The 11753-nt window shown below is 32.0% G+C and overlaps 1 long non-coding RNA gene across 1 annotated transcript; it reads left to right on the forward strand.

Annotated features, from left to right (window-relative positions):
* The first annotated feature begins 455 nt into the window (after window positions 1-455).
* LOC143051573 (uncharacterized) lies at window positions 456-11229 on the forward strand. Its single transcript, XR_012970843.1, has 4 exons — window positions 456-504; window positions 1254-1355; window positions 10519-10596; window positions 11161-11229. It is a non-coding gene; the product is annotated as an uncharacterized LOC143051573 (long non-coding RNA).
* The last annotated feature ends 524 nt before the right edge of the window (window positions 11230-11753 follow it).

Below are 11753 nucleotides of genomic sequence, written 5' to 3' on the forward strand. Positions count from 1 at the left end.
AATTTCAGGGCAGATAGATCTTGACCGGATAAACATTTTTATTTCATGTCAGATTTGCTCTAAATGCTTTGGTTTTTGAGTTATAAGCCAAAAACTGCATTTTACCCCTATGTTCTACTTTTAGCCGTGGCGGCCATCTTGGTTGGTTGACCGGGTCACGCCACACATTTTTTTAAACTAGATACCCCAATGATGATTGTGGCCAAGTTTGGTTTGATTTGGCCCAGTAGTTTCAGAGGAGAAGATTTTTGTAAAAGTTAACGACGACGGACGCCGGACGCAAAGTGATGGGAATAGCTCACTTGGCCCTTCGGGCCAGGTGAGCTAAAAAGCATATTTGGTAAAGTTCTTCAACACTGAACTAAGTAATAAACATGTTCTGTTGTTCATTCTTTTCATGATTGCTTGTGTTATTTTTTAAGTGAAAAAATATTCGATCTGCCTCCATTTTTTCAGATATCATATTGGGTGACCTCTCCACAACACAGGAACCAATCATTCAAGGTAATTTATAAACATAAGAATAAACTATAACCATGGATAAGACATGTAAGAGACTGGAGTGAATTGAAACAACACACTTAAAATCTGTATGAGAACAGTAGTCTATATTTCACTCTGTCAAAGTTTTCTATGAAATCACTGTGTAAGGAAACATGAAAGTGAGATAAATGTGAGCCAAAATTTGTTCTTGTGAAAAAAGTTCCAGGGGAACTTATAACACAGGAAATATGTCCTGGGAGAACTTTTTTCGCAGACAATTTCTATATAATTTGTTCCATCTCAATTTAGTAAGTTGCACACTTTACCTTGTGAAATAAGTACTGGGTTGGTGAAATTTGTTCCTTACCTTGTAATTTAAAGAACTCACAGCTAAATCAATATGTTTATCAAATTTCTAAATTACAGCCAAATGTATTGAATGTGCAGGTAAAGGTAATATGTTTGGTTAGCTTGCTTGCTAGCTGAACCACAAAGTCATTATTCATTATTATGTCTGGTAAAATACCCTCCTTTAAGAGTAGACTAGTCCTGGGGATAACCAACTGAATAGAAAAATGTGATAATATGCATGTTATTGTTCATGACTAACAAACATGACTTCCTCAAACATGAATGGAATTCATTGGTAAAACGTTTCATTTTCTAATTATTAAATAGGTTTTTGATTTGTGTCAAAACTTGGTTGCCGACTAAGAACCTTAACATAAAAGTTTGTTTTTACCAGTTTTAAGTTGTTTTTTTCCATCCAGATAATGAACAGGAAGTTGAAGAACCTGCATTAATTCCTTATGACCAGGAAAGCTGCAGCAATCAGGAGGAACAAACATCAATTCTCAGTGATATATTGCCAGGTATCTACTGAAATAGATATTAGATAACAATTCATGTATACATTTATTGCCATGGAAACATAAAATCAGCAGAAAAATGGTGGAATTTAATTTTTTTCAACTATTTCAGTAGTTTCACTTAATCAACCTACTGAAATCTGGAATAAAATAGTTATTAAATCAATTGTACAAAATTAGACTCAATACTTCCTTTTTTAATTTTTTAGAATACAATGATTTGCTGAGCCCAGCCTGCTACTACAGACCGTGTATATTTACGCCAAACATTTTTCATTTTAAACTGAAATATAGATTTTGCAAAATACTCTACAAATTTTAAAGTTAATTTGTTTGATAAATGTAACAAAAATTTGATAAAGTCACTTCTTAAAATTCACTTTCGTTATGAAATTTGAAATTTGTTATTTTCATGAGATTACATTATTTGATTACAAGAGGATAATATAAAAAGTAATGATAAGTTTGCGTTAAAAAAAACTTCATATGATCAACATTTTGAATAAATTAAAACATTTGAATTTGATAGTTTTCGAAAAAAAAACAAATTTCAATCTCCTTCTTAAAATCACAATATTGAAATTGCTAACTTAAGCATTTTTCAATTTGCCTTAAAAAATTGAAAAATGAAAAATGCTCTAACGTGGAGCATTTTTCAATTTTACTTTAAAAATTGAAAAATGAAAAATGCTCCATTGTGGAGCATTTTTCAATTTGTCTTTCAAATTTGAAAAATGAAAAATGCTCCAACGTGGAGCATTTTTCAATTTGCCTTGAAATATTGAAAAATGGAAATGCCCCATTTGGGTTGAATTTTCATTTTTAGAAAATTTTCTCAAAAATGAAAATGTTTTTGTGTGTAGCATTTTTCAATTTTTGCAATCGTGTGACAAAATGAAAAATGCTCTAAAAAGGATTAAGAAATTGATATAAAAGATATTGGAAAATAGATAATCAAATTATTTTTTCATTCATTGTTTACACTTTAGAAATTTTGTTTTTAGGCTTTAAATATAATACACATGTGTGTATGCGTGAACCCGTAAATACACATTTATTACCTAACCCCGAAAAGATAGAACAACAACGCACAAGCAAAATTGTGGGATGTGGCGCAGGATTATTATGCAATTGTTATTTTCCTTGTTTAAAACCATGAATTTTATATTTCCCTATTTTGTTTTCTACATTCAGGTTAACTAAGTATTTTCTATATATTTGTTAAATGAAATAGATATTGGTATGTTGAATTCATTGATAGAGATATTTATTTTTACTCCCAAGATTAGTATTTGCATCGTTGCAAAACATTTGTAAACTTCTTTAAAAAGTTAATGTACATTAATTATTTAAGATCCGAGCAACATGCTTCTATATTGATCAAAGCATAATCATGCCCGTTCTTCATAACACCAGTGGCGGATCCAGAGGGGGGGTTCCGGGGGTCCGCACCCCCCCTTTATTTTGGCCGATCAATGCATTTGAATCGGGACATATGTTTGCACCCCCCCTGCACCCCCCCTTTGCCCTGGGCTAGCACCCCCCCTTTCGAAAATTCCTGCATCCGCCACTGATAACACGTATTAGTTGTGGCCTTACAAAGAATTATGCATAGCTGAAAGCAATTACAATATTCCCTATAAAGCACTCAACGACAGAATAGTGTAACCGAAGCCGAGAGAGTTATTCCTGAATGAAAAGTAAATAAAAAATATTGTAACAGGAAATTTTATTAACATAAAATTTCGTACTTTCATGCACTGGCTACGGGTATGGTGATACCCTCGTTGACAACCTAGAAAAGGTGTAAATATAAAAACAACACCTAGGAAAGCTGTTCTTTTCCCAGTCTCCCTGTATAAGGTTGATGAATATGCCATATTCCTTCTAAATACGGCTTCTTTTGGAAGTCATTGAATGCTCCATTTCTTAACTAGATAAAAATTAATTTTATATTTTTTTATGTTTTTTTTTTTTTTGGTTGGTATTTACTTAGCTATTTAGATACCAATTGCTTTAACATTTGACATCTATCGTCTCTGTTTACAACTAGAACAAGCTGTGGTCCACATCTCCGCATCTCAATCAGAATAACCCATGCTAAATTTTGGTCCCGCGAGGTTGATGTTGAATTTTACAGAATTTTTTTCTGTTTTTAACTGAAATACATTATTTTGGAATAAACAGCTGCGCTATGAGCGCATGATACGCCCGACGTCTTGTGTGGAAGTTTTATGCAATAATCATAAATAGTTTCTGAAAAAGTTTAAAGCAATAACCATATATTGTTTTTGAGACAAGGTGGGACATGTGAAATCCCCCACCCTATTTTTTTTTTTAAATAAAATTTTAAATCAAACCAAAAAGTATACAGATCTTTAGATTAATATAACAAAGACTTGTGTAAAGTTTTCAGCAATAATCATAAATTGTTTTTGAGATACGGCACGACATGTAAAAAAACCCTCCCCCTTTTTTACAAAATACTCAATAACTCAAAAATGAAATTTTGAATCATCACCAAAAAGTATACAGATCTTTACATTAATATAACAAAGATATGTGTAAAGTTTTAAGCAATAATCATAAATGGTTTTTGAGATATGGTGCGACATGTAAAAATCCCCTCCCCCTTTTTTACAAAATACTCAATAACTCAAAAATGAAATTTTGAATCATTACCAAAAAGTATACAGATATTAAGATTAATATAACTAAGAAGTGTTTAAAGTTTTAAGCCATAATTAAGAATCGTTTTTGAGATACGGTGCGACATGTGAAAAAAACACACCCCTGTTTTAGTTACAAAGTGCTGTAACTCAAAAAGTTTAAATCTTATTTTCACCAAAAAGTATACAGATCATTTGACCATCATAAGAAACAACTATATTAAGTTTCATGAAATTTGGATAAGTCATTCTTAAGTTACGGTGCGACATGTTTACGCCGGACAGACATACGAACAGACAGACAGACGGACGGACGGACGGACACCGGACATTTTTATACCATAATACGTTCCGTCAAAATTTTGACGGTCGTATAAAAACAGAAGCAGACATTTGAGTCAGTGCTTGGTGGAATTAGATACGACTGTCTCTAGGAGACAAGTTTTGAAAATTTAAGTGTTTAATTGATCCTGTGGTCTTTTATTTTTATTGTATGGTTTATTTGGTAAATGTATAGTCAAAATAGGTTTGAGACTGATATTGCTGATCACTTTGTTCATTTCGAGACAGATTTCTCTATTATTTGGAATGAACGTAAGGTGGTATTTCAGTTAGAATTGAACTTCAAATGTGAAGCTTGTTTACGTTTCTCTAGATATAAGAGGATGTGGTATGAGTGCCAATGACACAGCTCGCCTTCTAAGTCACAATTTTTTAAATAAAAACCATAATAGGTCAAAGTACGGTTTTCAACACAGAGTCTTGGTTCACACCAAACAAAAGCTATAAAGTGTCCCAAAATGACTAGTGTAAAACTATTCAAATGGGAAAAACAACGGTCTAATATATATACAGAACGAGAAACACTAATGAATCACATCAACAAACGACAACAAGGAACATTAAAAGATAACAAGACCTTTAAACAGACTTATTAAGAAGGGATATAGTTACGATACGGTTGTCAGGTCATTCAAGTTTTCATATTTTGGCTTTAATATTGATTCACTTATAGGGTCTTTACATCGAAATTAAACACATTTATTACAAAACCATTTGTTGAAATGACACGGGTTATGTTTATCTCTTAAATATTTTATATGAATAATACTGAACCCCTAACGGAAGTTGCCTGGTATTCCCATGATGCAGACATACTCTTTCAATCAGTTTAATTGAGGTTTGGAGCTGGCATGTCAGTAACTGCTAGTAGTCTGTAGTTATTTATGTATTATTTTCATTTTGTTTATTTTCTTTTTTTACCTCTTCTGACATCGGACTCGGACTTCTCTTGAACTGAATTTTACTTTGCGTATGGTTATGCGTTTACTTTTCTACATTGGTCAGAGGTATAGGGGGAGGGTTTAGATCTCAAAAACATGTTTTACCCCCACCGTATTTTTTCGCCTGTACCAAGTCAGGATCCTCTGGCCTTTGTTAGTCTTGGATTATTTTTAATTTTATTTTTTTGTGTTTAATTTGTTTAGCATGAAGTCCATTATCAATAAACTAGTATATATATTTGTTTAGGGGCAAGCTGAAGGACGCCTCCGGATGCGGAAGTTTCTCGCTGCATTGAACACCTATTGGTGACCTTCTGATGTTGTCTGTTCTATTGTCGGGTTGTTGTCTCTTTGACACATTCCCCATTTCCATTCTCAATTTTAGAAAAGGGTATTGTCTATTTAAAAAGATAGGAGATACAAAATTATTTTGTCTGAAGCTGTCAGGGAGAATTATAAAACCCTTGACATTAAATTATCCATTTTTTGAGTCAGAGACGGGAGATCTTCCCATAATGCCCGCCCCTCCTCCCCCTCCAAAAAACAGTAAACAACACAACAATCTTATTGACGCGGTGTGCGCCTTTTCCTAAAAAAAAAAATTGTTGTTTTCCAGACCCACCTTTTATGTCCCCTTGATTTTTATAATCCTATATCCAACATCCCCTTTTTTGTAACCTCAACACCACCCCTCTATATATTCCGAGGGCTACTTGCAAGATTCATTTTAATCAAGATGGATTTTATGCCCAAAATTATCAGCATGGTATGGAACAGGATTAAAGTTGCGTGATCCTTGTAAAAAAACAAAACAGTTGTGACTTTCTGTTTACATAACGAATATAAAATGGGAGCGGACGAGCTACACAAAAAATAATAGTATCAACAAAGAGGCAATATCGGTAAATGTTTTAATCAAATTATTTAAAAATTTTCAAATTATGACAAGAGTGCACACGCTGAAGTCTCTCGCCTTCTTTACCAACCATTGATAACATGTTGAGGGGGGTCGGGGGGTTCCTGATTCCGAAATCCCGGGCTTAAAAAACATGAAATCCCAAGGTCCCAAATTAAAAAAATCTCAATGAACATAATACCGAAGAAACGTATAATAAATAAAAAAAGAAAAAACTGGTAGCCTTATAAGTTCGTTTTGTTTGTAAGTTTTTTTTATTTAATTTTATTAACATGTTTCGGAATTTAATGTGACGTCCATTTTCGATGAACTAGTACACATTTGTGTAAAGGGTCCACCATGTTCCCGATTTTCTCGCTGTATTGAAGACCCACTAATGGCCTTGGGCTGCTTTTGTTTTTTGGTCGGGTTGCTGTCTCTTTGTCAAATTCTCGTTCCTATTCTGACAACAGAAAGGAAAGGGTTTTATTTTATTTATAATTGAGGGGAAAGTAAAAAGTATGAAACAGTTTATTTTACCCTACAGTGGTTAAAGTTCCATATATTGTTACATAAAAAGGAGAGAAATGAAAGCTATGCTACCAAGTTTATCAACTTTCTGCCATTTACATTAAGTTAAACCTTGCACAATCATGTTTCCGTAAGCGTATCACAAAATGATATGAAACAATATTCCAAAACATAGTTCCCTGCAGAAAAATGATAATTGTAAAAAAAATATGAAAGGACCATTATGTACATTTGTAACAAAAATTAAGTGCTGGATTGATTGACTGTTGGTTGCTAAACAAAAAATAGGTAGACGAAGCGAAATAAACTAAATATAACTTTTAGTTTGTTATCATCATTATTATAGGAAATTAGCACGACCAAACCCAAAAATCGAAACAATAAAAGAAACGAAAAAAAAAAGATTTTAATAAAACGATGTAAAAATAAGTTATAGATGACAACAAATTGGACAAAGGACAACAACTGTAATACATTCATACAAATATACAAATCGATAGCTTGGGATACTAGTAGGCAGGTACAGTAAAAGAAAGTTACTAGAATATTAGTAGGGTTCAAGTCTCTGTCATGCTATTTGGGAGTAGTAAAAAACGCTACCAAGATAATGATATATAAGAAAAAAGCGACATGACTCGATAGAAGACGAGTTTTACACACACACACACAACTTGTACATTGACAAAAGATTTATCTATTCAACATTAACTTTTTATTTACCTTTCTTTTGACTAGCAAACAAAAATTAAGGCTATTCAAAAGAGATGTTTTATGTCCCGAATAAAACGCAAAATCCATGACCGATCATGGTAACAGTCACAAAAGCAGAAGGAATGTAGGATGAAAAACTTCAATCAAATAGTTTGGGGTGGGAGAGGGGGAGGGGTTGTAAAATTGTTGCGAGTTTGGTTTATCAAAAATCGATTTTACATATTTCCATATTTTACAATAAATTTTTCTCAAATTAAATTTAGAAAAAAAGGGGGGTGTCAGTTAAAAAACTATGTTTTTTTATCCTACATTGAACTTTTAATAGCGTCCCTTACTTCTTTACTTTGTGTAGCGTCAACCATGTGAATTATACGCTGTCATCATTGCAGAAGTTGAAACACTATGTATTTCCGTTGGTGCCCCCCTTTTGTGGGGAAAATTTGATTAATCATATAGCGAATCACTAAAGCATGACTGGAGTCCTCCCCCCTGTAGGTTAGTCAGCCCCCCCCTCCCCCTTATGAAAGTTCTTGACCCGCCACTGCGTTTTGCTGTCGCTAATGCTTTACCAATTCTAGCCTCAGACACGTTGATTCCTTTGCTTGATAAATGGCCTGTCATCATTTTCCGACCGTTTGTGGGTCCGGCCCACACACACTGTGCGCACACCATGTTTTAAATGTAACTACAATGTACTAGAATATGTTCCATGTACATGATGCATATGGCTGTGAATACGTGTGTGTCGAACAGTGTCGATCTGGTTGGTTTTTTTTACTTTCTTTTATTTCAAAAGAATATTGTTACTGACTGAGACCCATTTTTTGTGTCGACATATTTGTCCTATAATACTTGTTTTGCTTTCATATATTAAAGATGTAAAATCATATTGAATTAAAAGTAATAGAATGTACATAAAACAGAAGCTCATAGGAACTGTTTTATGTTTGTTGAAATACTATTCACATAATACTACATTTTGCTTCGGTAAAAGCAAATATAAAAAGTCATTCATCCTTCGAAATATACATTTACCACACCTACATGCATGCAAGCTAAGTTCATATTTTCTTTTATAAGATACTGCTTATTTGATATTCTGCGAGAATTGTGAAGATTATAAGCTTGGGAAAAACAAGTTTGTATTAAACAGATTCAAAATTAGGAAATGATATACAATGCAGAAAAATACAAATTTGAAGACAAATACTAGCGAAGTGATCAGAATAATATAACATCTACACCCATCCATCCCCACCCGCGAACCCTGCTCCTTGAGCATGTACAGAAACTGACATGGACACTATCTAATATTATAATATTTTCCCTTCTTTCCTAACATGTTTGACACATTCAGCCAAGATATGGTTTAAAACTCCTTCGTCTACTCCTCATCGGCTAGTTATTCCATTTTCAGAACAAAAAACGACTTATTGTTCGCGCTGATGCATGCTTGATTCCTATAGAAGTCAAGTGTTGAGAAATGTCTGTGTGTGTTCTTCCGTCAAGTATCATTTGTTGAATCAAACATCAATGGTCTAAAAGTTCTACCATTCTTACAACATGTACATGTATGTGAGCAAGAGACTTTTTCACTTCGAGAGAACTGAATTAAAGATTTCGACCCCGACAATTCAAAGATAGAAATGACAAAGAAAAACAAAATTCAGATAGATAGACAGATAGATATACAATGAATGACAGATTGTTAGATCGAAAGATGACGTATCTACAAAGACGACTAGGTATATAAATATAAAAGAAAGAATGATTTTTTTTGTGGTCATTATCGTACTTGTCAGTGTAACATTCTTGTTGGGAATTTGTTGATACCACACATAGTTCACACACACAGTGACACACACCTTAATAAGATCTTTAAGATATATTGACTTAAAACAAGAAAGAAGAGAACGGAAATAGTAAAACATTTAATAAAAAGTGTCAACAATTGAAACATTCGAAGCGCCTATATTGAAACAAATTACATTTCGTTCTCATTATTAAACATTTAAATAATGAACATTTTTCAAATTTGAATATTGCACAGTAAAATGAAAAATGAGAAATTGAATCATTTTTCATTTTTCATTTTCAAACGTCAAATTGAAAAATGCTCCGCGTTGGAGCATTTTTCATTTTTCAATATTTGAAGTCAAATTGAAAAATGCTCCACGCTAGAGCATTTTTCATTTTTCAATATTGTAAGTCCAATTGAAAAATGCTCCACGCTAGAGCATTTTTCATTTTTCAATATTGTAAGTCAAATTGAAAAATGCTCCACGTTAGAGCATTTTTCATTTTTCAATATTGTAAACTAAATTGAAAAATACTAAAGGTCAGTATTTTCAATATTTGCTTTTAAGAATGAGATTGAAATATGTTTTGTTTGCTAAAGCAAGCAAATGCAAATGTTTAAATATATTAAAACTTTTGACAAAATAAAATCATTTTTAACACAAACTTATTGTTATTTGTTTTAATGTCTTCGTAAAATCAAAAATGTAATTTCATGAGAATAACAAATTTCAAATCTTATAGAGAAATTGGTTTTTTCGAAAGTGATTTGAATAGATTTTTGTTACATTTTTCTAACCGACTACATTTAAAATTTTCAGAGTAATTTGAAAATTTATTTTTCATTTTAAAATGAAAAATGTTTGGCGTAAATGTACACGGACGTACTACCCCAGAGATTGAACCCTGAACTGTTGGGATCAATTTTGACACACTATTTTTTGCATCATTCTGTCTAAATTTCGAATGTGATCAAATTTTTGACACAACAGAGTTTTTTGACACAAATAAATTTGGTAAAAAATCTTTCTGTTTTTTTCTTTTTACATTTATTGGAATTTATTTAAATTGCATCACATTTTAATCTTTTAAATACATGAATCATGCACAACTGCAGAACTTGAAAAGCTAAACAGCATATTTGAATTTAAGAGAATTGGTTGAACCATTCATATGTTGACAACTGTGCACACAAATATTGTACTTTATAGATTAATAACAAAAGTTTTCCATTGAAAACACAGAAACATAAATTTAAAATAGGTGCATTAACATTTCAGAGCAGAACAACTGCCCACCTATACAAGAAAGTGGCAAGAATACAGTCACACTGACAGCTGAAGTTCATCATGCTTTTGGTAAGTTTTGTACATGTATATACCAGGAAGGTTAACAAACATTGTTTTAATCCTATACTTACAAATTTATACTGATAGCAAATATACTGCAATAATGGACAAGGATAAATACTAGGCCAGGATTTGAACCTGAAACCTCCTCAACTTTGTTGAGTTGCTCTTCCATCTGAGCTACCTAGTTTTGTATTAGGAACAAATTTACCCATCTGTACACCTGATGTAACTTAAGTATGTTTTTTCTATTAAAAACAAAGTTACAATGTATACTTAAACGTTTTTAAAAAAAATAATATTTTTGTATATACAATCATTGGAAGAATGTGAAGAGATTGCAAATCTGACTAATACAATACTTTTGTACTTTCTAAATTGATCTGAAAACAATATAATTATTTGACTGTTGCAGAGGAGTCTAATGTATGTCTGATATGCAAAATTTACTCTACTAAGATTATGATATCTTTTGATTTTTATTGTTTTAATCCTCTCAAAGTTTCAGCTGTACAGATTGATCTATTTTTATTGTTATTAATAAACCTTTAAAGATACTTATCTCCATTATAGTAGCTGATCCAGTATGGACAAAGAGCTCAGAACAGAGAATTCAGATTATCTCTTCTTGTGGAGACCATGGTAAGTTTTATTTCACTGCAAAAAAATAATAGAGTTGTAGTATACCAAATACTTTTCAAATTGAACAATTAGTACTTTTTCTTTCACATTGGATTCTGTCTTGATTACTTTCTGAAATGGTACAAGTAAGATTATCTTTTATTAAGAAAAAAAAACCAAATAACAATTCTATAATTATCTTCATTTCACCAATTTATGCAATTTAACAAATATCATTGAACAGTACATTCTGAAAGATGTGTGCATCAGGACTCCATTATACAAGTGTTTGAAGCAGAACCAGTTATAGAATTCACTCCAGTTGGTGTACAAGGCAAGTTATTCTGTTGAATCTGTGATAAGAATTGCATCTTTGTATTCTAAGGAAAATTGAATGGATAATAGTTAATTGCTAATGGAGATAACTCTACAAATTTTTAATGTGTTTGCTTCAGCAGCTCAGTGAATATAATATAATTTATTTCTAATGAATAAATGATTTTTTTTCCATATTATTTTATTACATGTATTATGAAGTAAATTTT

The sequence above is a fragment of the Mytilus galloprovincialis genome, chromosome 11, assembly GCF_965363235.1.
Source record: "Mytilus galloprovincialis chromosome 11, xbMytGall1.hap1.1, whole genome shotgun sequence".
Classification (NCBI taxonomy): Eukaryota; Metazoa; Mollusca; class Bivalvia; order Mytilida; family Mytilidae; genus Mytilus; species Mytilus galloprovincialis.